Source organism: Dipodomys spectabilis, unplaced genomic scaffold, assembly GCF_019054845.1.
Source record: "Dipodomys spectabilis isolate Male_0828 unplaced genomic scaffold, ASM1905484v1 ptg000191l, whole genome shotgun sequence".
In the NCBI taxonomy this organism is placed as follows: Eukaryota; Metazoa; Chordata; class Mammalia; order Rodentia; family Heteromyidae; genus Dipodomys; species Dipodomys spectabilis.
In genome coordinates, this window is record NW_024870868.1 from 4,090,720 (window position 1) to 4,116,776 (window position 26,057).

The 26,057-nt window shown below is 36.4% G+C and overlaps 1 non-coding gene across 1 annotated transcript; it reads right to left on the reverse strand.

The window, feature by feature from the left end:
* Positions 1-24,089: 24,089 nt before the first annotated feature.
* Positions 24,090-24,196, reverse strand: LOC122121612. Its single transcript, XR_006149979.1, has one exon. It is a non-coding gene; the product is annotated as a U6 spliceosomal RNA (small nuclear RNA).
* Between the last annotated feature and the right edge of the window lie 1,861 nt (positions 24,197-26,057).

Consider the following 26,057-nt stretch of genomic DNA (forward strand, 5'->3'; position numbering starts at 1 on the left):
GGCTAACCCTCACACTAATTATAACCTAATCTTAATATTGTTAGCAGTTTCCTGTTTCACATTCATCCTAATTCTAACTCAACTTGTTATTCGAAGATTTAGTTTCAGTTGAACCCTTAATTTTCCATTTCCCTAGTGCTTACACTAACCCCAACTGGAACTGAAACCTAACACTCTGATAGTCCAATTCTAATGTTTAAGAAAAAAACTTTAGTTTTAAATCATTCTAATGAACTCTCCAGGTTACGCTCTGGAAATTAGTTTCAGTTTGCCTTATTCCCACAAATTTTCTGACTCTATTTCTGAAGTTATCTTGTTTCCTAAAATGAACTATTATATTACTTGTCCTTAAATTCTCTTTATCAAGAAAAATACTGTAGTTTCCATTCATCCTATCTTTTCCAGAAACCCTGTACCCTAAAACAGTTTCAGATTTACTTACCATCTATTCCATTACTTAATGCTAAGTCTCAGCCTAAACCTGTCTGGAAAACTCTCATTAATCGTTATGAGAATGATCACTGAGAAATAAATATAATGATAATGCTCTAGTTACTATTCAATCTCACATTTTTGCTTCTACTTGTAAGTGAAAACTCAAGTTCATACTAAAATCTTTCTTATTCATAACAGTAATCATAATCAGAACAAAATACTGACCCTAATCTTAATCCTAATTATATGACAATACTAACACTAACACAACTACACTAGTTTTCACTCATCCTAACTTGATTCAAATAAGCCTTCCAAAAATAGGTTTCATTTATTTTTTGAATATCTTAGTCATTTTCCAATCCTAACTTAATCTTATCGGGAACATTGACAATAACCATAAGCCTAATTGTAAGTAGATTCTAATACAATACTCTAGTTCACATTCATTCTAATTCTTTCCAGGCTTATTCTAAATTTACCTTCAATTTGAGCCTCATTTTTTTTCTCCTTCACTCTAACCTAACCATGGCTGGCATTCTAACCATAATCTTGACACTAACAGTATCCCAATTCTAAAATTTATGAAAAATGCTCATTTTTGCAATCTTAACTGAAATTCCACTTGTAATTCTTGAAATAAATTGCAGGTTTTCTGCAAACTCTACAGATTTTCTCACTCTTAATTTTGAATGTATCTTGTTCCATAAAAGGAATCATTATACCCATTGATCTCAAATCCTGATATTATGAAATACATTGTACTTCCATTATCCCGGCATTTCTTGAATTCCTAGAACCTAAAATAAGTTCAACTTTACTTATCATTTAACACATTTCTTTTTTTTTCTTTTTGTCGGTCGTGGGGCTTGAACTCTGGGCCTGGGCATGATCCCTGAGTTCTTTAGCTCAAGGTGTACACTTTACCACTTGAGACACAACACCGCTTTTGGGTTTTCTGGTGGTTAATTGGACATAAAAGTCTCACAGACTTTCCTGCCCGGGTTAGCTTTGAACTGGGATCCTCAGAAATCAGCTTCCTGAGTAGCTAGGATAATAGGCACAAGCCACTAATTTAACCCATTTCTTTACTCTATCCTCTACCCCGATTAACCAGAAACCTAATCCTAATCACAGTCTGATTTAACGCCAAATGGTTAATGTAAGGAAAATAGTCTAGATTCTATTCAACCACACATTTTTTTGCTTCTACTTCTTAGTGGAAAACTAAAAGTTACCCTAAAGCTTATCCTTCCCTAACCCTAACTAGAGCAAAAAAATATCTCACACTTTAAACCAAATCATATCTGAATGTTTAAAGTAATATACACACTGGTTTTCATTCATTCTAACTTTGATGCCATTCATTCTTCTTAAAATATGTGGCAGCTTTACAAAATATCTTCCATCTTTTTCTCATCCTAACCCCAGCTCTAACTGGAACACCTTGCCTAATCCTAAGCCTACATATAACTGAATCATCATGTTAATAGCAAGCCTCTTTTTTCACATTTATCCTAAATCTTGCTCAGCGTGTATTTCTAAATTTTACTTGCATGTTGAACCTAAATATTAAGTGTTTTCTATTTCCTGGCAAGTTTTATTTTTCATTATTTCTTAACAATTTTATTTTGTTGTAAAGATGCTTTAAAGAGTGATTAAGTACATATGTAACATAAGGAGTACATTTCTTGTTAAGCATTGTTACCCCCTTCTGTCTTGTTCTCCCACTATCCCATTATTCCCCACTTCCCTTACTCCTCCCTCCCCATGGTGTAAACTTCATTTTCAACACTGTCTTTTGAGTATCATTGTTGCAATGGGTCATTCTGTGTTGAACCTAAATTTTCTATTTCTCTAATTCTAATTCTGTCTGGGACCCTAAACCTAACCATAATAATAATGATATCTCAATTCAGAAGTTAATAAAAAATATTTAAGTTTTTATTTAGCCTATTAATCCACCATACATCTTGAATTAAATTGTAGTTTAGCCTAAATCTTCCAAATTAGTTTATATGTACATATACAAAGACGTAATTTTATGTGAAAAACAGAAGATCTTTGGAGAAAGAAGTAATGAAACTGAAATAGAGGGAGTATAATCAAATGCTTTAAATATATTATAGAATTGCCACTTCTGACATTTAATAACCATTAAGAAAACAACTAAAAATTAATACATAAGACACTGCCTTCTAGTGTTCTTTAAGAGAGCCATGATATGTCTGGTGAAAAAAATACTTGTGTTAGATAAACTTCGTTCATGCATAATTTATATTGTTATTGGCCAATTATTTAACTTAATGAATAAAAATATGTCAAATAAGATTCCATGACAAAAAATATAAAACAATTATTTAGCAATTGTTTGAAAAAAAGTGATAATCATGAGTTTTAAGAAACTGAATTCCTATTTCCCAGAAAGCAATGAATTAGGTTTACTAATCTAGTATTTGTAGCAAGTTCAGAGAACATAATTGGCATGAAAAACAACTAACTGTACATCTTCTTTCTTGAATGAGTGATATTTTAAACCTTATCTTTTATTCAAATGAATACTTAGGTTTACATTTTACATTTCAAAATAAATGCAATTTTATCTCTTTTCAGAACAAGTACTTACACTGCAATTAAATGTACTAGCATATTCAAGTATTAAAAAGCTAAATTTTCTATGTTTGGAATGTAGCTCTCCATGTTCAGAATGACATTATTTTTTATTCATAAATGTCTAACCTTGGATTTTTGCTTCATCAATATAAATTGTCTCGTGAGGTTGTAGTGAAGGCTCCAGTAATCAGAATGGTCAAAATGATTTCCTGAATTCTAAATTTTAAATCTAATCATTTTTAGCCTTTGATTATATCACTTATTGTCTCTTCAGAGCAATTAAGCTAAAATAAATACTACTTTTTAAACATTTCACTCACATTGTAAATAATATTAACATAGGTAAAAAAGACACTAATAAATAAGAAATTATTTTCATTAGTTTTGCTTAATTTTAATTTACTTGTAGCAAAAGGTTAAAATGTCTGGTCTCTTTCTTTCAATGTAATAACATACATTTCATATTATTACTGTCTCTTTATAGAAGCCTGAAATCACTATTTCAAAGTAACACAAACAGAAAAAAATAAAGGGCTACAACCATCACAAATCCTAAATTATGTGATAAATCCACAATATCAAAAATAAACCTGAGGAAGTGGAAAAACAATGGCAGAAAAACAACAGAAAATTACCCTGGCTCTAGCTAATGAAACAGATATTTAGAGTCCTAGCAGGTATTCCACTTCTAGCAGGTCAAACCAAGTCAGGTATAATTATATATAAATATATAATTCAAAAGGAGATCTTATACTGTCTTGACAAGAAAACAGAAATCTATGAAAAGTTACCCAGCCAGGCAGGTGACTGTTGTGACTGTGTTGACCAACATATTCAAAAGCACAGCTGCACTGTGGAAATAAAAGGGCCACATGGGCGAAAAAGCAGGAACAGAGGCAGCCACATCCAAACACAGACACAATTCATCTTAACACTGGACAGTTTGAACTCTCATTGGAACCACAAATATTAACATGACAATATCTCACCACAAATGATCTCCAATCCTACACTTAATCGTCTAGACAAAAACCTAATTCCAGAAAAACAAATCACAACAGAAGACCAAACCAAACCTGCAAATCAACCAAGAACATAGAGAGTCACCTATTAAGATCACAGATCCCACAAATAAAAGCCAAGAAATCCACCAAATGGACAGAAAAGATAAAAAAAAATACAAGAAAACTGATGTCACTGTAGTATAATTCACACAGGAACTGACCAGACATTAGAACAGACAATTAAGGACCTAGAAGAGAGTATTCGAAATACATTACAAATACTGCTGAAAATGTGATTAATGAAAAGATACAAAACCTCTACAAGGAAATTTGTGGAAAAGATGAGACCAATCAAAGATTAGCATAATAATTCATGGAGACTACAAACAGAAAGATAAATAAATTCTGAGAAGGCAAAGGAGTCCAAGGAAAAATTCATTAAATAGTTAAAAGGTATGAGAGAAGACACAGCTAAAATAAGCCCCTCCAACTCCCCTACCCAAAGAAAAGATGTAAAGAAAGTCCACACAAGACCTAAAACAAAGCTTTAGTAAAGATAGAAGCCATAAAAAAATGACCAGTTAGAAGACAGAGAATTCAAAAACAAAGTAGAAAGTCTCCACAGCGAATAGATGACATAGAAGATGTTAGGCATCAAAGACAGACTAGGTCTAATAGAAAAGAGGAGCTAATCATTTAGAACAAATCCAATAAATAAGAAATGATCTTGCTGGAAGTTCAAGATTCAGTTAGAAGATTAAACTTTGGGGAGATAGGTATCAAGAAGGAGAAGAGCAGGAAACAAAATGGATGGGAAACATATTACAGAATTCTAGCAGAGAACACGCCAAACATCCAAAAAGAAAGGCTCATTCATAGAAAAGAAGCCTTTAGAACACCAAACAGAGAATACCAGAACAGAACAACCCACCACCACATCATAATCCATTAGAGGATCATTAGAGATCAAGGAAAGGATTCTTAAAGCTGTCAGGAGAAAAGATTGATTATTTATAAAGGATATGCAGTCAGAATAAATAATGATTTCTTAGCTGATATGGTAAAAACGAGAGCCTGGCATGATATATGGCAAACATTAAAGGCAAACAACTACCAATCCTGAATACTGTCCCAAGCCAAACTCTTCTTTACATTTAAAGGATATATAAAAATATTTCATGGCAAAGAGAACTTGAAACAACTTATCCCCACCAAATCAACAAGATAGAAAATAATCAAATATATCCTACATAGAGAGGCCAAGAAGAACAGGAACTGGTTATATAAAATGCTCCCTACCAGTGAAAGGATATATTTTTTTATTGTGAAAATACTGTAGAGAGGGGTTACAATTACATGGGCAAGATAATGAGTACATTTCTTATCAAAGCATTGTAGCCTCCTCCTTTGTTTCCCCTTCCTATCCCTTCCCATCCTCCCCCAACCCTCCCACCCAGTCCTCCCCACTCCCCCCCTGCACCAAAGTTGTAAAGTTCATTTTCATCATAAGGACTTGTGCATCTCATTGTTGCAATGGGTCCAACTGTATCCCTATTTAAATGATTTGTTTTTCCCCTTCCCCTCCACAAATTATACCGAACAAAGTAAATATAATAAGAATAGATGAGGCACAGCTCCTAACAGCAGGAATTATAGATATTTCCCAGCCTTAACTCTCAATATCAATGGACTTAAATTTCCAATTAGAAAACACAGATTAGATAGTATTATAAAAAAACAAGACGCATCCATCCAGTGTCCACTAGAGATACATTTCATTGACAAAAACAAACACGTACTCAAACTGAAAGGCTGCAAGGAAATTTTTCAAGCAAATGGATACCATAAACAGGCCACAGTAGAATTACTAACATAAAATAATGTAGAACTCAAATTAAAATTAGTAGGAAGAGACATTACATATTGATAAAGGCAGCTCTCCATTAGGAGGATACAAGTGTAAATATCAATGCCTTGAATCTTGGACCACCCCACATCATCAACCAAATACTACATAACCTAAAAACACATCTCAACCCATCATTGTCATGCATGGATTGGTTATCCAGGAAAAACTCAACCAAGAAACTGAAGACCCAGGGCTGGAAAGATGGCTCAGTGGTAGAGCGCTTGCCTTACATGCATGAGGCCCTGGGTTCGATTCCTCAGCACCACATAAGCAAAAAGAAAAAGCCAGAAGTGGCGCTGTGGCTCAAGTGGTAGAGTGCTAGCCTTGAGCTGAAGAGCTGAGGGCAGTGCCAGGCCCACAGTTCAGGCCCACGACAGGACCCAAAAAAAACAAAAAAAAGAAACTGAAGACGTAAATAACTGCATTGACCACCTTGCCCTAACAGACATCTACAGAATATACATTCAGTATCAGTATGTACATTCTTTGCAGCAGGTCATGGAAGATTCTCCAAAATAGAACCCATCCTATGTCACACATAAATTCTGTCCAAATTGAAAGAATAATTAATTGAATTCCCATAACTTGTCAGACCACAGCAGAATAAACACAATTAAACAGCTAAAGCAAAAAAAAAATTGTCAAACCTATGAAAACTGAACAACACATTGCTGAATGACCACTGGGGCACTGAAGAGATTAGAATGGAAATCTGAAAGTTTCTAGAATTTAAGGAAAATGAAGACACAAAATACCAGCTCCTCTGGGACATATTAAATGCAGTACTTACAGGAAAATTTATAGCTTTGAATGCCTATATCAAATAATTGGGGAAATCTCAAATCAGTATTTTTATTATGTACCTAAAGCTCCTTGAAGAGAGGAACAAGTCTAAACCTAAGTAGGCTGAAACAAATAAAAAAGTTAAATCAGAAATAACTAAATAAAGACACAATAAAACATAGGAAGATCAACCAAACAGAGTTGGTTCTTTCAATAAATTAACAGACTTGACAGACCCTTACCAAATCTGACTAAAAAGAGACCTTATATAGATTGGGAGGTCTTTAGTTGCTCTGCAACATACAACGGCCTCATACCTCAAATATTCTTAGAGACCCAAAATTAAACCCCCCCAAAAAACAAATCCTCATAGAAACAACAACCCTCATAATATAAGTGAGCTTAAGATTTAAGGAGAGACCTCTCTGAAGAAGAAATATGAATGGCCAATAGACACATGAAGAAATATGCAACATTTCTGGCCATAAAAGAAATGCAAATCAAAGCAAAATTGAGATTCCACCTAACCCCAGTTTGAATGACCATAATGAAGAAAACTAATAATAACAGATGCTGGGCTGGTGGGGATGTGGCCAAAAAGGAACATTACTACACTATTGGTGGAAATGTAAACTTGTTCAAATATTCTGTAAAGAAGTATAGAGGTTCCTCACTGGAGCTCCCCTATGATCCAGAAATGATGGATCAAGGAAATGTTGTACATATTCACAACAAAATTCTATGCTTCCATCAGAATGATTGACATTGTCCCATTTGTAAGGAAATGGAATCATTTGGAAACATAATAATTCAAACAAGCCAGACCCAAAGAATCAGAGGCTACATGTTTTCACTCATTTGGAAAAACTAGGATATGTCTAGGATATTCACAGTAACTCAATAGCAATATGTATATCGCCATAAAATGATCCTTATCAAAATGAGCTCCAAGAAATGGATACAAGATGATTATATAGTGAACTGTTCTTAGTTATTTCTATTTAGTTTTCCCCTTTGGTTTATTCCCAGTAATCACTGTTTTTGATTTCTGTACCCTTTGTCTTACACATAAGTTTATCTGATTTGGGGAAAGGAAGGGAAATCACAGAAATGGTGGGACAAAGATTAACCAAAGCAACAGTGATATTCACTAGACACTATGTTAGAAATAAACTTTACAACTTTGTGGGAGTGGGATGTCAGGGTTGGGGGAAGCAGAAAAAAATGAGGAAGGGGTAACACTGTTAAAAATGTACTCATTTGGGCTGGGAAGGTGGCTCAGTGGTAGAGCGCTTGCCTTACATGCATGAGGCCCTGGGTTTGATTCCTCAGCACCACATAAGCAAAAAGAAAAAAGCTGGAAGTGGTGCTGTGGCTCAAGTGGTAGAGCACTAGCCTTGAGCTGAAGAGCTGAGGGACAGCGCCCAGGCCGAGTTCAGGTCCCACGAACAGACCAAAAAAAAAAAAAAAAGCTACTCATTACTTATGTAACTGTAACCCACCTCTCTGTATATCACCTTCATAATAAAAAACAAAACAAAACAAAACAATTAGCGAACTCATTCAAACACAGAAAGTTAAAGACAAAAATGAGACAACACAACAGATATAAGCAAAATTGAGAATACTATAAGAGAATACTTTGAAAATCTTTTGCCAATCACCTGAAAAATCCTGGGGAAATTGATGCTTTCCTATACTGGATCTGAAACAAGAAGTAAAACATAAAAAGAAATGAAAATGAAATGTCAATAAACCACTTCCCATTCCAGAAAAATCTACGACTCAATGAATTTACCATGAAATTAAGGCCTGCAAAGAACTTACAATACACAGTTATAACTCTTGAATGGAATAGAAAGGGAAATGGAATTATCAAACACATTCTATGAAGCTAGAATTAGACTCTTCTCCAAATCACATAAGGATTCACCAAAGAAAGAGAACTATGAACCGAACTCTTTGATAAGCGATGATGCAGTGGACTTTCTAACAAGAGCAATAAGCAAGAGAAAAACATAAAGGGGATCCAAATAGGGAAGATGTAAAACTATCCCTTTTTACAGATGTAATGATCCTGTATTTAAAGGACCCTATAGCTTCCTCCTTGAAGTTACGAAAGGTGATGCTCACCTTCAGCAATGTAGCAGGGTATAAAAACCACAAGAATTAGTAGTTTTTCTGTGTTACCAACAATGGAAAGATCCATGCTGAAATCCAAAAAACAACCTCATATGTATTAGCCTTAAAACCAAATCAAATCTAAACTAAACAAAACAACAACAGCAAAACTAGGAATTAATTAATTTAAGTAAAATGTGAAGGACCTCTACTGTGAAAACTTCAAAACTCTAAAAAGGGAAATTAAGGAGACTCAAGGAAATGGAAAATCTTTTAATGCTCCTGGTTGGAAGAATTTACATGATGAAACTGCAATGCGGCCCCCCAAAAATTGACAATGCAATACTCATCAAAATCCCAACTATATTCTTCAATACAGTAGAGAAAGCAACCCAAATTTAATATGGAATTACTAAATTATAGGTGAAACAGAAGGCTTAGAAATGAATTCATGGGCCTATCATGATCTCTCACACACACACACACACACACACACACACACACACACAGTGGAATTCTACTCACCCATCAGAAATGATGACTTTTCACCAGTCTTAAGGAAAATGAAAGGCTTGGTAAAATTATACTAAGAGCAAAGAGAACAGAATGCAGACTCAGAGCAATATAGGTTTCATGGATTCATTCATTTTTGTTAGCTAGAAGGTGCCCACAAATCTACAAGTAAACAAGACTGATTCTACCTCCTCCCAGTAAGAATGGCCATTATCAAGAAAACTAACAATAGCAAATGCTGACATGGATGTAGCCAATTGGGATCTCTATTACACTGTTGGTGGGAAATTAAACTTGTTCATCCACCGTGGAATGCAGTACGGAGTTTCCTGAAAAGACTAAATATAGATCTCCCTGAAGACCCAGTAATTCCCCTCATCAGCAGTAATTCAATAAATAACAAGCAAGCTCACATGAAAGCTATCAGCATAACCATGTTCAGGGCCCAGGCCCAGTGTTCAAGGACTGGAAAAAAAGTTACCACTTCTGGTATTTGTTTTTAAAAATATGAACTTTTGACATAAGAAACCAGATCATTCTATTTGCAGTAGCTAGGATAGGACTTAAATGTTGTGGGTGATAAAATGGCTTCTTTGTTGAATGTTAGGAAAAGATGTAGGCAGTCCAAGAAAAGGGATATTTTTTTTGTTGTTGGTTGAGGGGCTTGAAGTCTGGGCTTGGGCACTGTCCCTGAGCTCTTCAACTCAAGGTGAGTTCTCTACCTCTTGAGCCACAGTGCAACTTCTGGTTTTCCTGTGGTTAAATGGAGATAAGAGTCTCTGGGACTTTCCTGTCTAGGGGGCTTTGAACTGCAGTCCTTAGATCTCAACTTCCTGAGTAGCTAGGATTACAGTTGTGAGCCACTGGCACTAGGCTAAAAATGGGGGGATTTTAGAAAAGAAAGTCCACCTCTTTACCTGTGTCTAAACCTCAGATATCACTATTAGAACACTTCATCCTCAACTCATTTCACCAGACATTTGTAAATTTTCTCTTTCCCTTTATGTAGGAATAATGCAGTCAGTATGAACTCAGCTGTGGGACTGGATCAATTGTATGTTAATTGCTAGCACCTAAATCAAGAACTGTTACATCAAAACAAATGAACCCCTCACTTGGAATAATTGTATTCTTTTTATTACAAATCTGTGCTTTATCAATTCCTAAGTTGATATTGGACATCCTAACAGGGTGTTGATATTTTCTTTCTCTTCAGCAATTGTCCTTCTCCCACATGTGTTCAAATATTTAAGATTTCAAAGATTTCCATTGATAATTCATTAAGCTGACCTCTAAGATAATGTGCAATTCTTGAATTTGGTCTGCTGTCTTGTTCTTACATGCACAGGCTTTCTATTATTTATTTGTTCTACAAGGAATTCTACTTTCCAATCTTCATGTGATCAATTTTAGTCCCTTTCATCAGTCTTTCTGACTCTCTCTCAGGAGTCTCATTTGAGTCTGTCTCATAAAAAATGTATTAGTTATCAGCTAAATGACTCTCAATTTCTGTTTCTGGCCTGATTTCATGTAGGCTGTGATAGCAGCCCTGACTGGCTGTGCTTACTGCAGTGTTTTTTGTTTGTTTTGTTTCTGGTTTTGTTTTGTTTTGTTTTAGAGGTCTAGGATTACTATTCAAGGTAGTAGCTTTTCTGGGCCCCTGTGATCCCCTGGCCTAGAGTCAATGGTGTTAAGATGATTGATGATTGTAGAATACACTTTGAATTATTACATTAATTCACGGAATTAAAAAAGTAATAATATATTATTTGTTTAAATTCTCCTTCTCAATTTTACAATTCATGATATATATTAGTAAAATTAGGTTCACTTTCTTCTTTTCTATAGCTGCTAAAAGTAAAATTATATATTAAACATTCAACATTAAGAAATCAATAATAAGTAACCTATTATTAAAATGATATAATACTAAACTGTGATTTGAATTATAGTTCTAACAAATTGTGATGTAAACAACAATTAATAGAATTATGGGTAATATTTTTTAAACTTACCAGCTTTTTATTTGTTTCCTGATTGTCTCATTTGTAATTTTTGGTCCAAGCCATCTCTTCATCCTTATTGTTTAGTTTTCTATTTTATCTCTACTGGTTTGTATTTTGTTTTCCCTTTTTAGTGACTGACATGAGGCTGAAAATCTGTATGCTAGTTAATTACTTCCTATGTTAAAGTAAAATTATTGTTCTCCACAGCTGTTCTACTATTTGTATAGTATTTTCCCCAGTCCCATATCCTGTATTGCTGTTCTCATTTATTTTATTGTATTTTTATTGTGAAAATACCATACAGAAGGGTTACAATTACATGGGCAAAATAATGAATACATTTCTTATTAAGCATTTTTGTCTCCTCCTTTGTTTCCCCTTCCCATAGCTTCTTTACTTTACTTTTTATTTAAATTTTACTGTCAAGGTAATGTACAGAGGGGTTATACTTACATAAGTAAGGTAATGAATTCATTTCTTTTCTAATTTGTTATCCCTTCCCCCATTTTTCTCCCTCTTCTCTCCCAACAGCCCCTCCAGATTATTTCCAACATATTTTCTTCTGTGTATCACTGTTGCATAGGTTCCCCCTTTGTCCTTTGCCTAGACATTTTTTTCCCTTTCCCTACCCTAGTTCAGATTAACATATTTACAATAACCAGGGTATCAAAATCAAATACTGTGACTACAGGGGATACACCATAGTTGGGGAAAACACAAAAGGATAGAAAGAAATCACACAATACATTAAGAACAAAAACAACAAAGAACATGTCTTGGAGTTCATTTCACTTAGAATCACCTTATACGATCATATGTACATAACTATAGGGCTATTCTGCTCATCTACTAAGATTATCCTTGATGTACACAATAATGCTCCCCTATTAATCAGTAATCCCACTGCTGGGCATTTAACCAGGTGGCCACAAGCAAGACCACACTAAAGTTACCAGCAAAATTATGTTTATCACAGTATTATTTACCATAGCTAAGATATGGAATCCATCCAGATGCCCCTCAGTAGATGAATGGATCAAGAAAATGAGACACACACACACACACACACACACACACACACACACACACACACACACACACACACACACACACACATGGAATACTATGCTTTCATCAGAAAGAACGATACCACCTCATTTGTAAGGAAATGGAAGTTCTTGGAAAAAATTATATTAAGTGAAGTAAGCCAGACTTAAAGAAACATAGGTCCTATGGTTTCCCTTATTTGTAATAATTAGTTTACACCAAGGATAATCTCATGTCCTATGTTGAGCATACAACATTATTGCTATATTGTTTGTTATTATTTCTGCAAACAGGCAGGTATATTTAAAGAATTATGCTCATCTTATCCATTACTGGAGGAAGAGCATCCAAAAGAGCAACCCCTACTAGGAAGAACAACTCCTACTTATTTAGCTTCATTCCTACGTAAGGCCAGTGTTGTCCCCTGTATCCTCATGCTGGACATTACAACTCTATACCGGTTCATCCTGTATATCTACTATCTTCTACATTGTGACCTAAATGCCCCAGCAATTCCACTTTGCTTTACTTTTCAAAAAATTTCACTCTTAATGTTTGAGGTTGGTGTGTGTGTGTGTGTGTGTGTTTACAAAAATCAGAAGACAACATTTTTCCTCATTTACAATATATCTTTCAGGTCATTATAAGTTGTGGCTAATGGGAGAAGTCTCTTGCTATTTTAAGGATGAAACAGAAAAATATATTTGTGCATGCACCACAGTTGTTTATTAGTCTGTAGTTGAACACTGAATTTCGATTTATATCTTGGCTGTTGTTGTGAATAAGGTGAATAACAGTGAACTACAGATATATTTATGAGTTACCCAGAGAGAAATAATCACATGATTGGTGGGTCAGGTGATATTTCAACTTTGGATTTCTTTAGAAAACTGCATACTACTTTCTACAAGGAGAGTATTAACCTGTATTTTGACCAAGAGTGTAGAAAATTTCCTTTTCTCCACACTCTCACCAGCCAACCTTATTACCTTTTGAGTTTTTTTAAAGGGCATGTTTTTAATGTGTGCAATACCCAAGATGACCTCAGACCCAAATCCTTTTACTCCAACCTCCTAAAAGCTTCGAATTACACGTCTTTACCACCACACCTGGTTCCTTTGATTTTTTTTGATAAGAGTTATAATAGTTATGAAGTAGTATCATAGTAATTTTGAATTGCATTTCTCTAATGACTTTTGTTTACAAAACATTAAGCCAGCATAGAAGTTGTATTAAACACAACTTTGTAAACCCACTGGCGATTTTCAGAGCTTTTTGGTAAACATATCTATTCAGAAATTTTGACAATTTTTAATCAAGTTTCTTGTTAATCTCATCTTTAATCTCTCTGTACAAAATCAATAATTTCAAGGTAGTAGAAAGGAAAAAATAAAGAAACTCCTAACATTTTTCAGTTTTCAATAACATGATATTGCTTAAATCATTTTCTGTTAATGCTTGAGACTATATAACTCAATTTAGTTATACCTTATACAAGGCTATGTATTTTATTTTACGTTGATTTTTCTTTCCAAAGCTTGTGTGACTAATTTCCCTTGGTTCCTTTCTGTCTCATGTAGTTCAGATTTCAAACTGAAGAATAAATGGAAGGAACAAACAAAAAAAAAATACAGTTCCTCTCATCTGATGATGCCTCTACAAGAATGAGGAAAGACCTATGATAGAATATCAAAAAGACAATTCATTCTTCTAGGTCTTCTTTATCTTTGTGATGTAACTTAAATGATGTAACTTAAATGGAAGGAAGCAAACCAAAAACTTAGTTCCTCAAATCTGATGATGCCTCTACATGAATGAGAAAAGACCTATGATAGAATATCAAAAAGACAATTCATTCTTCTAGGTCTGCCTTATCTTTGAGATGTAACTTAAATGATGTAAAACACAATATACTGCTCAGATACTTTTGTTTTATCAGTTTTGTACATTTTCATTTGGACTTCATCTCAGTCTACAACATTCCTTCATTATTATGTCCCTTATATTTTTACACTAACAAGGCTTAAGATAACCAGTTTGATTTACAGCATGAGAAGTTATCTACCCGGCTTCCTTGGAAGTAGAGCATGATTAATAGATAACATTGCTCACTACATGTAATGGTTTCTGTAATACTTATGACATTCTATTTAGTATTTAAAAAAAAAACTTCTGGCTAAACTCAAAGCTCATGTATAGAAGTTTATGTTAAGTATTTAACAAGTTTTATTTCTCTTAATTCTTTTTTTTTTTTTTTTTTTTTAAATTTTATTTTATTTTATTTGAGAACATACTGTACAGAGGGGTTACAATTACATGGGCAGGATAATGCATACATTTCTTACCAAGCATTGCATCCTCCTCCTTTGTTTACCCTTCACCTCCCTTCCCAGCCTCCCCCCTCCCTCCCACCCAATCATACCCCCCCTCACCCCCCCACCGACATTGTAAAGCTGGTTTTGACATGACATTTTGTACTTCTCATTGTTGCAACAGGTCCACCTGAATCCTTAAACGACTTGTTTGTCCCCGTCTCCTCCACAAGTTATACTGACATCAAATATAGTGAAAGCAGGGGTTACACTGTGGGGGAGGGACACACAAAGCAACAAAGAAATAATCTTATAAATGCATTAGAAACACATGCATGAAAGAAACAAAAACATTAAAATACATATTTGAGGTTTTGTTTTCCTAACATCACATTATCTGACTTTTTCCGCTTGACTCATACCTATACTAGATATTGCAAATAAGGGAAACCATGGGACCTATGTTTCTTTGGGCCTGGCTTACTTCACTTAATATAATTTTTTCCAAGCCTTTCCATTTCCTAACAAATGGGGCAATGTCATTCTTTCTGATGGAGGCATAGAATTCCATTGTGTATATATACCACATCTTCTTGATCCATTCATCTACTGAGGGGCATCTGGGTTGGTTCCATGTCTTAGCTATGGTAAATAATGCTGCAATAAACATAGTTGTGCTGGTAGCTTTAGTGTGGCCTTGTTTGTGATCATTTGGGTAAATGCCCAAAAGTGGGATTGCTGGGTCGTTGGGGAGCTCTATGTGGAGTCTTTTGAGGAACCTCCATACTGCTTTCCAAAGTGGTTGAACAAGTTTACATTCCCACCAACAATGAAGTAAGGTTCCTTTCTGTCCACATCCCCTCCAGCATCTGTTGTTGTTAGAGTTCTTGATTTTTGCTGTTCTAACTGGAGTGAGGTGATATCTCAATGTTGTTTTGATTTGCATTTCTTTTATGGCTAGGGATGTTGAGCATTTCTTCATGTGTCTATTGGCCATCCTTCTTTCTTCTTCAGAGAAGCTTCTCTTTAAGTCTTTCGCCCACTTACTTATTGGGCAGTTGTTTCTTTGAGGATTTGTTGTTGGGTGGTTTAATTTTTTGAGTTCCAAGTATATTTTAGATATGAGACCCTTGTCCGTTGTATGGCTAGTAAAGATCTTCTCCCAGTCCGTGGGCTTTCTATTGATCTTGCTAGCTATGTCATTTGCCCTGCAGAAGCTCTGCAACCTTATACAATCCCATTTGTCCAGCCTTTCTTTGATTTGTTGTGTTTCCGGGTCTCTATTCAGAAAATTTCGGCCTGAGCCAAGGAGACCCAGGGTTTCTCCTATTCCATCCTGTAATGTTTTCAGAGTGTCTGCTTTGAGTTCAAGGTCTTTGATCCATTTGGAGTTGATTCTGGTGCAGGGTGATATATAAGGATCTAGCTTTAGTTTTCTACATGTAGTTAACCAGTTTTGCCAGCACCATTTACTGAAGAGGCTATCTGTCTTCCATTCTATTGTTTTAGCTCCCTTATCGAAGATTAGATGGCTATAGGTCTGTAGGTTCATTTCTGGGTTTTCAATTCTATTCCATTGGTCCTGAGGTCTGTTCTTATGCCAATACCAAGCTGTTTTGATTACTATGGCTTTATAGTAGAGTTTGAAATTTGGTATTGATATTCCTCCAGCAGTATTCTTTCCGTTGAGGAGCGTTTTTGCTATTCGGGGTCTTTTATTGTTCCATATGAATTTTTGGATTGCCTCTTCTATTTCCTTGAAGAATGAGGGTGGAATTTTGATAGGTATTGCGTTGAATTTGTAGATAGCCTTGGGCAGTATTGCCATTTTCACGATGTTAATCTTTCCAATCCAGGAGCATGGGAGGTTTTGCCATTTTTTAAGTTCTGTGTTGATTTCCTTTTTCAAGATTTTAAAGTTTTCATCATAGAGGTCCTTCACTTCTTTAGTTAAGTTAATTCCTAGGTATTTTATTTTTTGTGAGGCTATTACAAATGGAGTTGCTTTCCTAATTTCAGCCACACTTTTCTCATTGTTGGCATACAGAAAAGCCATTGATTTTTGGGGGTTAATTTTATAACCTGCTACTTTGCCAAAGTTTTGAATCAGCTTGAGTAATTTGGGAGTGGAGTCTATGGGATTCTTTAAATACAAGATCATGTCATCTGCAAAGAGGGAGAGTTTTATTTCTTCTTTCCCTATTTGGATCCCCTTTATGTCTGCATCTTGTCTTATTGCTGTAGCTAGGCATTCTAATACTAGATTGAAGAGAAGTGGAGAGAGTGGGCATCCTTGTCTTGTTCCTGAGTTAAGAGGAAATGGCTTTAGTTTTTGACCATTGAGTATAATGCTGGCTGTAGGTTTGTCATATACAGCCTTTATTGTATTGAGGAATGTTCCATGGATTCCTAATTTTTCCAAAACCTTCATCATAAAGGGGTGTTGGATCTTGTCAAATGCTTTTTCTGCGTCTATTGAGATAACCATGTGGTTCTTATTCTTGCTCCTGTTGATGTGATGAATAATATTAATTGATTTGCGTATATTGAACCAGCTTTGCATCCCTGAAATGAATCCTGTTTGATCGTGGTGTATGATTTTTTGGATGAATTGTTGAAGTCGATTGGCCAAAATTTTGTTGAGAAGTTTCGCATCAATGTTCATCAAAGAAATGGGTCTATAGTTCTCTTTCTTTGATGAGTCCCTACCTGGTTTTGGGATGAGGGTTATGATGGCTTCATAGAATGTGTTCGGCAGTGAGCTTTCTCTTTCAATTTCATTGAAGAGTTGGAGGAGAATTGGTGTGAGCTCTGCTTTGAAGGCCTTGTAAAATTCCGCTGTAAAACCATCTGGTCCTGGACTTTTCTTAGCTGGGAGGTCTCTTATTGCTGTTTCTATTTCAATGCTTGATATGGGCCTGTTAAGATAGTTTACCTCATCTTGGTTTAGTTTTGGCATGTCAATATTTGCTAGGAAGAGGTCCATTTCTGTCAAGTTCTCAAACTTATTAGCATAAAGTTTTGAGAAGTATTCCCTTATAATGTTCTGAATCTTGCTTGTTTCCGTGGTGATGTTTCCATTCTCATCTCTGAGTTTATTAATTTGGGTGTGTTCTCTTCTTTTTCTGATAAGATTTGCTAAGGGTCTGTCAATTTTGTTAAGTTTTTCGAAGAACCAACTCTTTGTTTTGTTGATTCTTTCTATAGTTTTTTTGGATTCTAATTCATTTAATTCTGATTTAATTTTGATTATTTCTTTCCGTCTACTGGATTGGGGTTTATCTTGCTGCTCTTTTTCAAGGAGGTTTAGATGTGTCATTAAATTGTTAGTTTCAGATCTCTCCAATTTGTTGATGTAGGAGCTCAGAGCTATAAACTTGCCTCTGAGTACTGCCTTTGCTGTGTCCCAGAGGAGCTGGTATTTTGTGTGTTCATTTTTGTTGAATAGCATGAACATTTGAATTTCCTTTCTAATCTCTTCCATGACCCACTCATGATTCAGCAGTGTGTTGTTCAGCCTCCATGTGATACCGGACTTTCTTTGGTGGCTTTTGGTGTTGAGTTCTAACTTTATTCCCTTGTGGTCAGAGAGAATGCAAGGTATAACTTCAATGTTTCTGAATTTAGACAAGTTTGCTTTGTGGCCTAAAATGTGGTCTATTTTAGAAAACGTTCCATGTGGTGCTGAGAAAAACGTGTATTCTGATGCTGCTGGGTGAAATGTTCGGTAAATGTCTGTTAAGTCTAGTTGATCTATGCAGCTGTTTAGATCTGCGGTTTCTCTGTTGAGTTTTTGCCGAGTTGATCTATCTAGTGGGGAGAGTGGTGTGTTAAAATCCCCAACGATTAATGTCTTTGGATCTATATGGGATTTGAGGGAAAGTAGTGTTTCTTTGATAAATTTGGGTGCTCCATTGTTTGGCGAATAGATATTTAGAATTGTAATATCCTCCTGAAGGAGAGATCCTTTAATTAGTATGTAGCGACCTTCTTTATCTCTTTTCATGAATTTTAATTTGAAGTCTATTTTATCTGATATTAGGATTGCAACTCCCGCCTGTTTATGCGGTCCGTTTGCTTGGTAGATTTTGTTCCAGCCTTTAACATTGAAAATGTGTTTGTTTTTATGGGCAAGATGTGACTCCTGCAGGCAGCAGATAGAAGGGTCTTGTTTTTTAATCCAACTAGACAGTCTATGTCGCTTAATTGGAGAGTTCAGTCCGTTAACATTAAGAGATAGGACTGAGAGGTATTTGGGAGTTCCTGCCATGTTATCTACCTTCTTGGGGGCTGCGAAAACTGGGTTCTTCCTATGGTTCTTGGATTCTCAGTTTGGGTGCAGTTTCTTGGCCTTTATTGCGGTCTTGTTGGTTTTCTATGTGTAGGACATCTTTAAGAATCTTTTGTAGGGCTGGTTTGGTGGAGATGTATTGTTTCAATTTTTCTTTGCTATGGAAGGTTTTTATTTGGCCTTCAGTTATGAAGGAGAGTTTAGCTGGGTACAGTATTCTTGGTTGATAGTTGTTTGTTTTTAGGGCATGGCATACATCATTCCAGGCTCTTCTTGCTTTGATTGTCTCTGCTGAGAAATCTGAGGTGATTCTAATTGGTTTCCCTTTATAAGTGATTACCCTTTTCTCCCTGACAGCTTTAAGGATCTTTTCCTTGTTCTGAGTTGATCCTGTGTGGATTATAATGTGACGGTGGGATGTCCTATTCTGGTCTGGTCTATTTGGGGTTCTAAAGGCTTCTTGTATCTGGACAGGCCTATCTTTTTGCATGTTTGGGAAGTTCTCTGCTAGGATCCTGTTAAACAGATTTCCTAGACCATTAACTTCTGTTTCTAGGTGTTCCTCTACACCCATTATCCTTAGATTAGGCCTTCTGATGGTGTCTTCCAGGTGTTGGATAGATCTATCATATTTCTTGGACTTGTCTTGGATGGTTGTATGTTCTTTCTCTATAATATCTAGGCTGTCTTCAATCCCTGAGATTCGATCTTCTGCATGGTCTAACCTGCTGTCAAGACTCTCTACTTTGTTTTTTATCTCTTTTCCTTCTAGTTGGTCAGCTTTGATGGCTTCAAGTTCTTCGTTGAAGCTCTGTTTTAGGTCTTGTATGAATTTCTTTACTTCCTTAATTTGGTGTTCAGTGTTTGTCCTCAAATCACTTAGTTGATTGGTTATGGTTTCTTTGGGCTCCCATTCCTTCTGTTGGGTTCCATTCAGCATTCCCTTTGTGGTCTCCCTGACTTCCTTCAGCTCTTTGTTAATGGATTCCATGAATGCCTTTAGTGATCTTTGTGTGTTCTCTACATGGTCTCTCAATTCCTGTATTACTCTTTGATTAGCTTCCTCCCGTTCGTGGGATTCCTGCAGATCCCTTTGAGTGTTCTCAGCCTGCTCACGCCATTCCTCCCTTTCTCTTTGAGTATTCTCAAGTTGTTCACGCAAATCCTGTATCAGTTTTTGAGTAGCTTCCTCACGCTTATGATATTCCTGTATAAACTTCTGGGATGCCTCCTCTCTCTCCCTATCACGCTCATACAGAGTCCTTTGTACGTTGTCAAACTTTTCATTTATCATGTTTGCCACCAGTGTTTGTAGAGCTGTTTGGGAACTCTCCTCTGGATTATTCATTATCTGTTCTAACCCCTGATTATCAGGATTGGGAATTGAGATACCCGAATTTGCCATTTTTCTTGTGTTTTTCCGGCTTACTCTGCCCATTTGAGATGAAGATAGCACCAGTTTTGTGCTAGAACACTATCTTAAGGCAACCATCAACCAAAGTTTGCATTTGTACAGTCAATAGTCTACAGATACAATCTAGTTCAACAGATACATCTATTCGACATCAAACAACTATATGTTAACGAACTTCGAACTGCAGAGAAGAATTTGGAAAGCCAGAAATTATTAGGGTTAGGAAGAGATGTGGGTAAAAAATAGGAATAGATTGGTGTGGGGAGGCACAGGGAGAGTTAACTATGTCCTAATCACAATGCAGGAAATAGGTTGGGTAGGATGTAAGTAGAGAGAGAGAGAAAAAGAAGAAAGGGAAAGGGGAATGAAAAGAGACCAGAAAAAAAATAGAAACGTAAAAATTAATGTTATTTTAGAGATTAAAAGACCATCTATTTATAGAGGAATATGAATATGTTGAGAGAAAGGGAGGGACATAGAGGAGATGAGAAAAACTTTAAAAAAATGCTTAAAATATTGTATAGGTATAAAGTACTGCTATTAGTGAATTTAAGTCTCAGAGGTTTTGAATTGAGTAATAAGTTTGTGGATTAAGTGTGTACACAATGGGGGATAGGGTCTACTGGTTAACTACGGGTTTATCTGAGGGTGTGCAGGACAAGAGTTAAGTCACATAAAGATGAACAAAGAGGAAAAGATGGAAAGGATAGGAAAGTGAGAAGAAAAGATCAGAGGTTCAGTAGAGCTAGAAAAAAAAACAAAAAGATAATTAAGAATGAAAGAAAAAGAGAAAGAAGACAAGAAAAGAAAAGAAAACACACATTCACGTATTCCTAAAATAAAAATTATAAGAGGAGAAAAAAAAAAAAAGTTAATGGAAAACAATTATTTTTTCAGAAGAGGCAAAAATTAAAGATTAATAAAAGTTTTAGAAAAGCAAAAAAAATTTTTTATATATATATAAGGTAACAAAAAACGAAAAAAAACAAAACAAGAAAAAGAAAAAAAGAAAAGAAGAAGAAGAAAAAAAAAGTTCTTTGATTTTTTTTTTTTTTTTTTTTTGGGAGGGGTGGGAAGAGTCCTGTATCTCCCTTTTGTCTGTAACCAGAGTCTGGTTGGAGTCTCTGGTCAGCTTGAGGTCCTGTGGCTTGATTGGTTTCTTAAGTCAGTTTGTTGGAACAGGCAGGAAAATGCTCTGCTTTACCCAAGATTTTGAGATCCCCCTCCCAGGTTAGTTTACTGGGAGGGTGATCTGCTTTGAGAATCACAAAAGAGGGGGATGCAGTGATGAGGCTAGGTTCTGGGTAGAGTTGAGGCCTTTCAACGAACAGTAGCTTTTCCCTGGGGCTATTTTGTGAAAAAAAACTCACAGCACCCAGCCTGGAGCCATTCTCAGGGTTTCTGTTTTTCAATTGATTGTGGTGGCTGCTAGAGGGAGGGGCAGCCTCTGGCTCTGGCCACCCAGCGAGGAGAGCCACTCCAGTGGCTGGTGCCTGAGCTGGGCGACCCCTCCCTGGATGGAACTGAGTCTGTGAGGTCACCTCGCCGCCAAGTTCCTGTGACCTGCCAAATGACTAGCTCTATTCCAAGGCCTGAGCTGGAGCTAGCCGCTCCTCTGAGCTTTGTCGGTATCCAAGATGGAGATCACCGGTGCTGGGGGGGGAGGGGTGGCCTTCCCTCCTCTGCTCCCAGAGGAGTGAGGAAGTGGGGCTTCTACTCACGCGGAGTCTTGGATCTCGGGTCGTCTCTGGTCTGCAAAGTGCAGGATGAAGTTGTCCGCTCCTTGTCGGTTCTTGCTGGTGTTGAGTAGAATCCGCTCGTCCGCTGCGTCTGGCTCCTTCGTCCCGGACTGCGTCTCAGGTATGCCTCCGCGGCGGTGGTCGCCGCTGCGACCCTGCCGCCGCAGCGGCAGCTGCTCAGATGTTTCTGCTTGGCTTCCCCTCTCTTGACTAACTCTCTGTCCTGTGATGGCACACTTGGTGTGATTCTCTGGCTTGGGACTGTTCACTGGAACTCTGAAACTGTTTTCTATGCAAGAGCTTGTTCAGATTCCAGCTTCTCCTCCGCCATCTTCCCGGAACTCTATTTCTCTTAATTCTTAAGATAACATTTGCTATAATGCTAATGTTATTACTATTTTAGTGTTGGGAAAAATTGTAATTAAAGGCACTAAGTGCATGGCCCAAAGACACACAGTGAGGAAGGAAATGAGTCAAAGTTTCCAAAAGTCTTTCAGCAATACACAAAAGGTAGGTAAATTCTTTCCATTCTCTTACACTCTCAATTCAATATTCATATTGCCCAAGAAATTATAGCATAGCAAATATTGCCCATCGTGATTGTTTTCTATCACATTTTGTCTTCAACACAGACTGTCTTGGTGACATTGGATTATCATGCACAGAGCTGAGCTTCTAAATTGAGGTCCAAAGAGAAACAAATTTCTTCTGTCCCACAGTTCCAGTTTCCTTTTTTAAAAAGTACCAAAACTTTTAAATATCATCACTTACTATCTTTTAAGAATCCAAAAATGAAATAAATTCACATTTAATCAATCCAAAATGTTTTAAAAGTAGGAGATAATTAAACAGGCCCCCATGAAGTAAATTTTCTTCTACTTTTAAAATTATGCTGAAAGCCTTGTATTGGCTAGTCACACCTGTAATCCTATCTACTCGGGATAGCTACTCAGGAGCCTGGGATCTGTGGATAACCATTGGAAGTCAATCAGGGCCAAAAAAAAAAAATTCATGAAATTATTTTTCAAAATTTTTAATGAACTAGCAAAGACCCAGGAAAGAAAATGTAGCTCATATAGTACCTCACCAACCTAGAGAAGAAAGGCCTAGCAAGACCTTTAAGCCCTGATTTCAAACTCTGAGCATGCCAACACACATGCATGCACATGCGTTCACGCGCACACATTTTTTCCCTTCCCCTCCCCAAATTAGAGAAGCGTACATACAAGAGGCAGATGCACCAACTTCAAACACAGAGAAAACAAGGGTTATAGCGTGGGGGAGGAACATACAAAGAAACGAAAATTCACATCGCACATTATAAGTACGTTAGAAACAATAGCAAGAAACAAAAAACTACTTGTTTCCCTATCGTGGGGTTCAATTCCCTTAACATTATCATTTCTGTTCATATGCACATAGCTTTTGACCTTGTCTGCTTAACCCAGACATATATTCGTTATTGAAAATAAGGGAAACCATGGGACCTGTTTCTTTGGACTTGGCTTACTTCACTTAATAAATTTTTTTCCAAGTCTTTCCATTTCCTAACAAATGGGGCAATGTCATTCTTTCTGATGGAGGCATAGAATTCCCTTGTGTATATACATCACATTTTCTTGATCCATTCATGTAGTGGGGACAGCTGGTTGGTTCCATATCTTAGCTATGGTAAATAATGCTGCAATAAACATAGTTGTGCTGGTAGTTTTAGTATGGTCTTGTTTGTGATCATTTAGTAAATCCCCAAAAGTGGGACTGCTGGGTCAAAGGGGAGCTTTATGTGGAATCTTTTGAGGAACCTCCATAATGCCTTCCAAAGTGGTTGAACAAGTTTACACTCCCACCAAGAATGTTGTATGGTTCCCTTGTGGCCACATCCCCTCCAGCATCTGTTGTTGTAAAAATATGAAACACACCACGAATTTGCATATCGTCCTTGCGCAAGTGCCATGCTACTCTTCTCTGTATTGTTCCAATGTTAGTGTATGTGTGGCTGAATTGAGCACAGAATATTTTTTATATCAAAAGTGCAATTGTGGGGGCTGAGAAGGTGGCTCAGTGGTAGAGCGCTTGCCTTACATGCATGAGGCCCTGGGTTCGATTCCTCAGCACCACATGAGCAAAAAGAAAAAAGCTGCAAGTGGCGCTGTGGCTCAAGTGGTAGAACGCTAGCCTTGAGCTGAAGAGCTGAGGGACAGCGCCCAGGCCCAGAGTTCAGGCCCCATAAATGGACCCCCCCCCAAAAAAAGTGCAGTTGGATTTTATTAAACTAGACAATTCAACAAACAGTAAGTTCAAAAGAATTGTCATGAAATTTTAGAACCATATATTTCTTACATAAGCACAAATTTAAGAATAAAGTCAAGATTGACATGTCAAAAACAAAATAATTCCAGATATTTGTTGCTCAAGAAATGTGTAGGAGGGGGATTCAATTATTCTATACAAGGCACCTGTCATAATGAACACTGCACCAAGTGTTAAGGTTTGTTAAAAGTTTTAATGTTTTAAATATATTTAATTTTGGGAATTTGTTTACATATGCCAAAATTAGGACTGTTTGGCAGGTATAAAACTTTTCCATAAAGTATTTAAGATTTATGGTAGCAGACATATACTACTAAGTATGTACATTTCAGAGTTTCGAGAAACTTTATCAATGAGAAGTTACAAAGTTTTTGTGTAAAGAAGCAGAATGAAGTGTTAACACTTTGTTAACTACACAGGCTGTTAAAACTTTAGGGCTTCCTCAGTTTATAAGTTAACGAGGAAAAATGATGATATAAGCCATAAACAAATAATGAGAAGAGCCATAAATAGTAATCTTAGTGGATAGCTTTAAAGACTATTCATATTCTATAAAACTCTTGATGAACATCACAACCTCAGTCAGTGTTAAATGTACAGGATTATGAGAAAATAGTAAAATCTAATATGTAGTACACTTCAAATAGTGAAAACAGTGATAATATTTTTGTTTTTTATTTTACTAATTATTAACATTTAATTATTGTTTTCTTTATTTGTAGCATTGTTTTACTTGTTGAAATATAGTACAACTTTTTTTGGGGGGTCTGGTCATGGGGCCTGGGCGCTGTCCCTCAGCTCTTCAGCTCAAGGCTAGCGCTCTACCATTTGAGCCCCAGCAATAATTCCGGCTTTTTTCTTTTTCCTGAGGAATCTAACCCAGTTCCTTATGCATGCAAGGCAAGCGCTCTACCGCTGAGCCACCTTCCCAGCCCTAGTACAACTTTTTGTAAATCATCATTAGGAGGCACTTTGAGAAGGTTACTTGGATGGTCAAACCAATTTTTATAGGTGCATGTTCATTTAAAAAGAGGAAAATTGAGATCAAAATATTTATTTAAAAAATTATCAAATAGAGTCTGAGTCAGAAGTTTTGATAAATGTCCACACCTAAAATTTTATCCCTAGGCTGAAGCAGCGGTATTACAGAGTTAAGGCCAAAACAGTGACAGACTGTGGGTTGTTCTTTATTTTGATTTTGTTGGTCATGAGGCATGTACTCTTGGGCCTGGGTGTTGTCCCTCAGCTCAAGGCTAGCGCTACCACTTGAACCACTGCACCACTTCCATGTTTTTTTGCTTATGTGGTGCTGAGGAATCAAACCCTGGGGATGATGCATGCAAGAAAAGCACTCTACCACTGAGCCACCTTCCCAGAAACTGTGTTTTAAAAAATCATCTAAACAACATTTGCTTTCTGCTTTCGGTAATAGAGTGAGAGATATAAATATATTTTTATATTTTTGTGAATTGTACTTCCAAATTTATACTAACTTCAGCCACTTTATCCTTTTCAAAGTCATAAATATCTCTGAGAGTTTGCTTCAGTGAAGATTGTTTT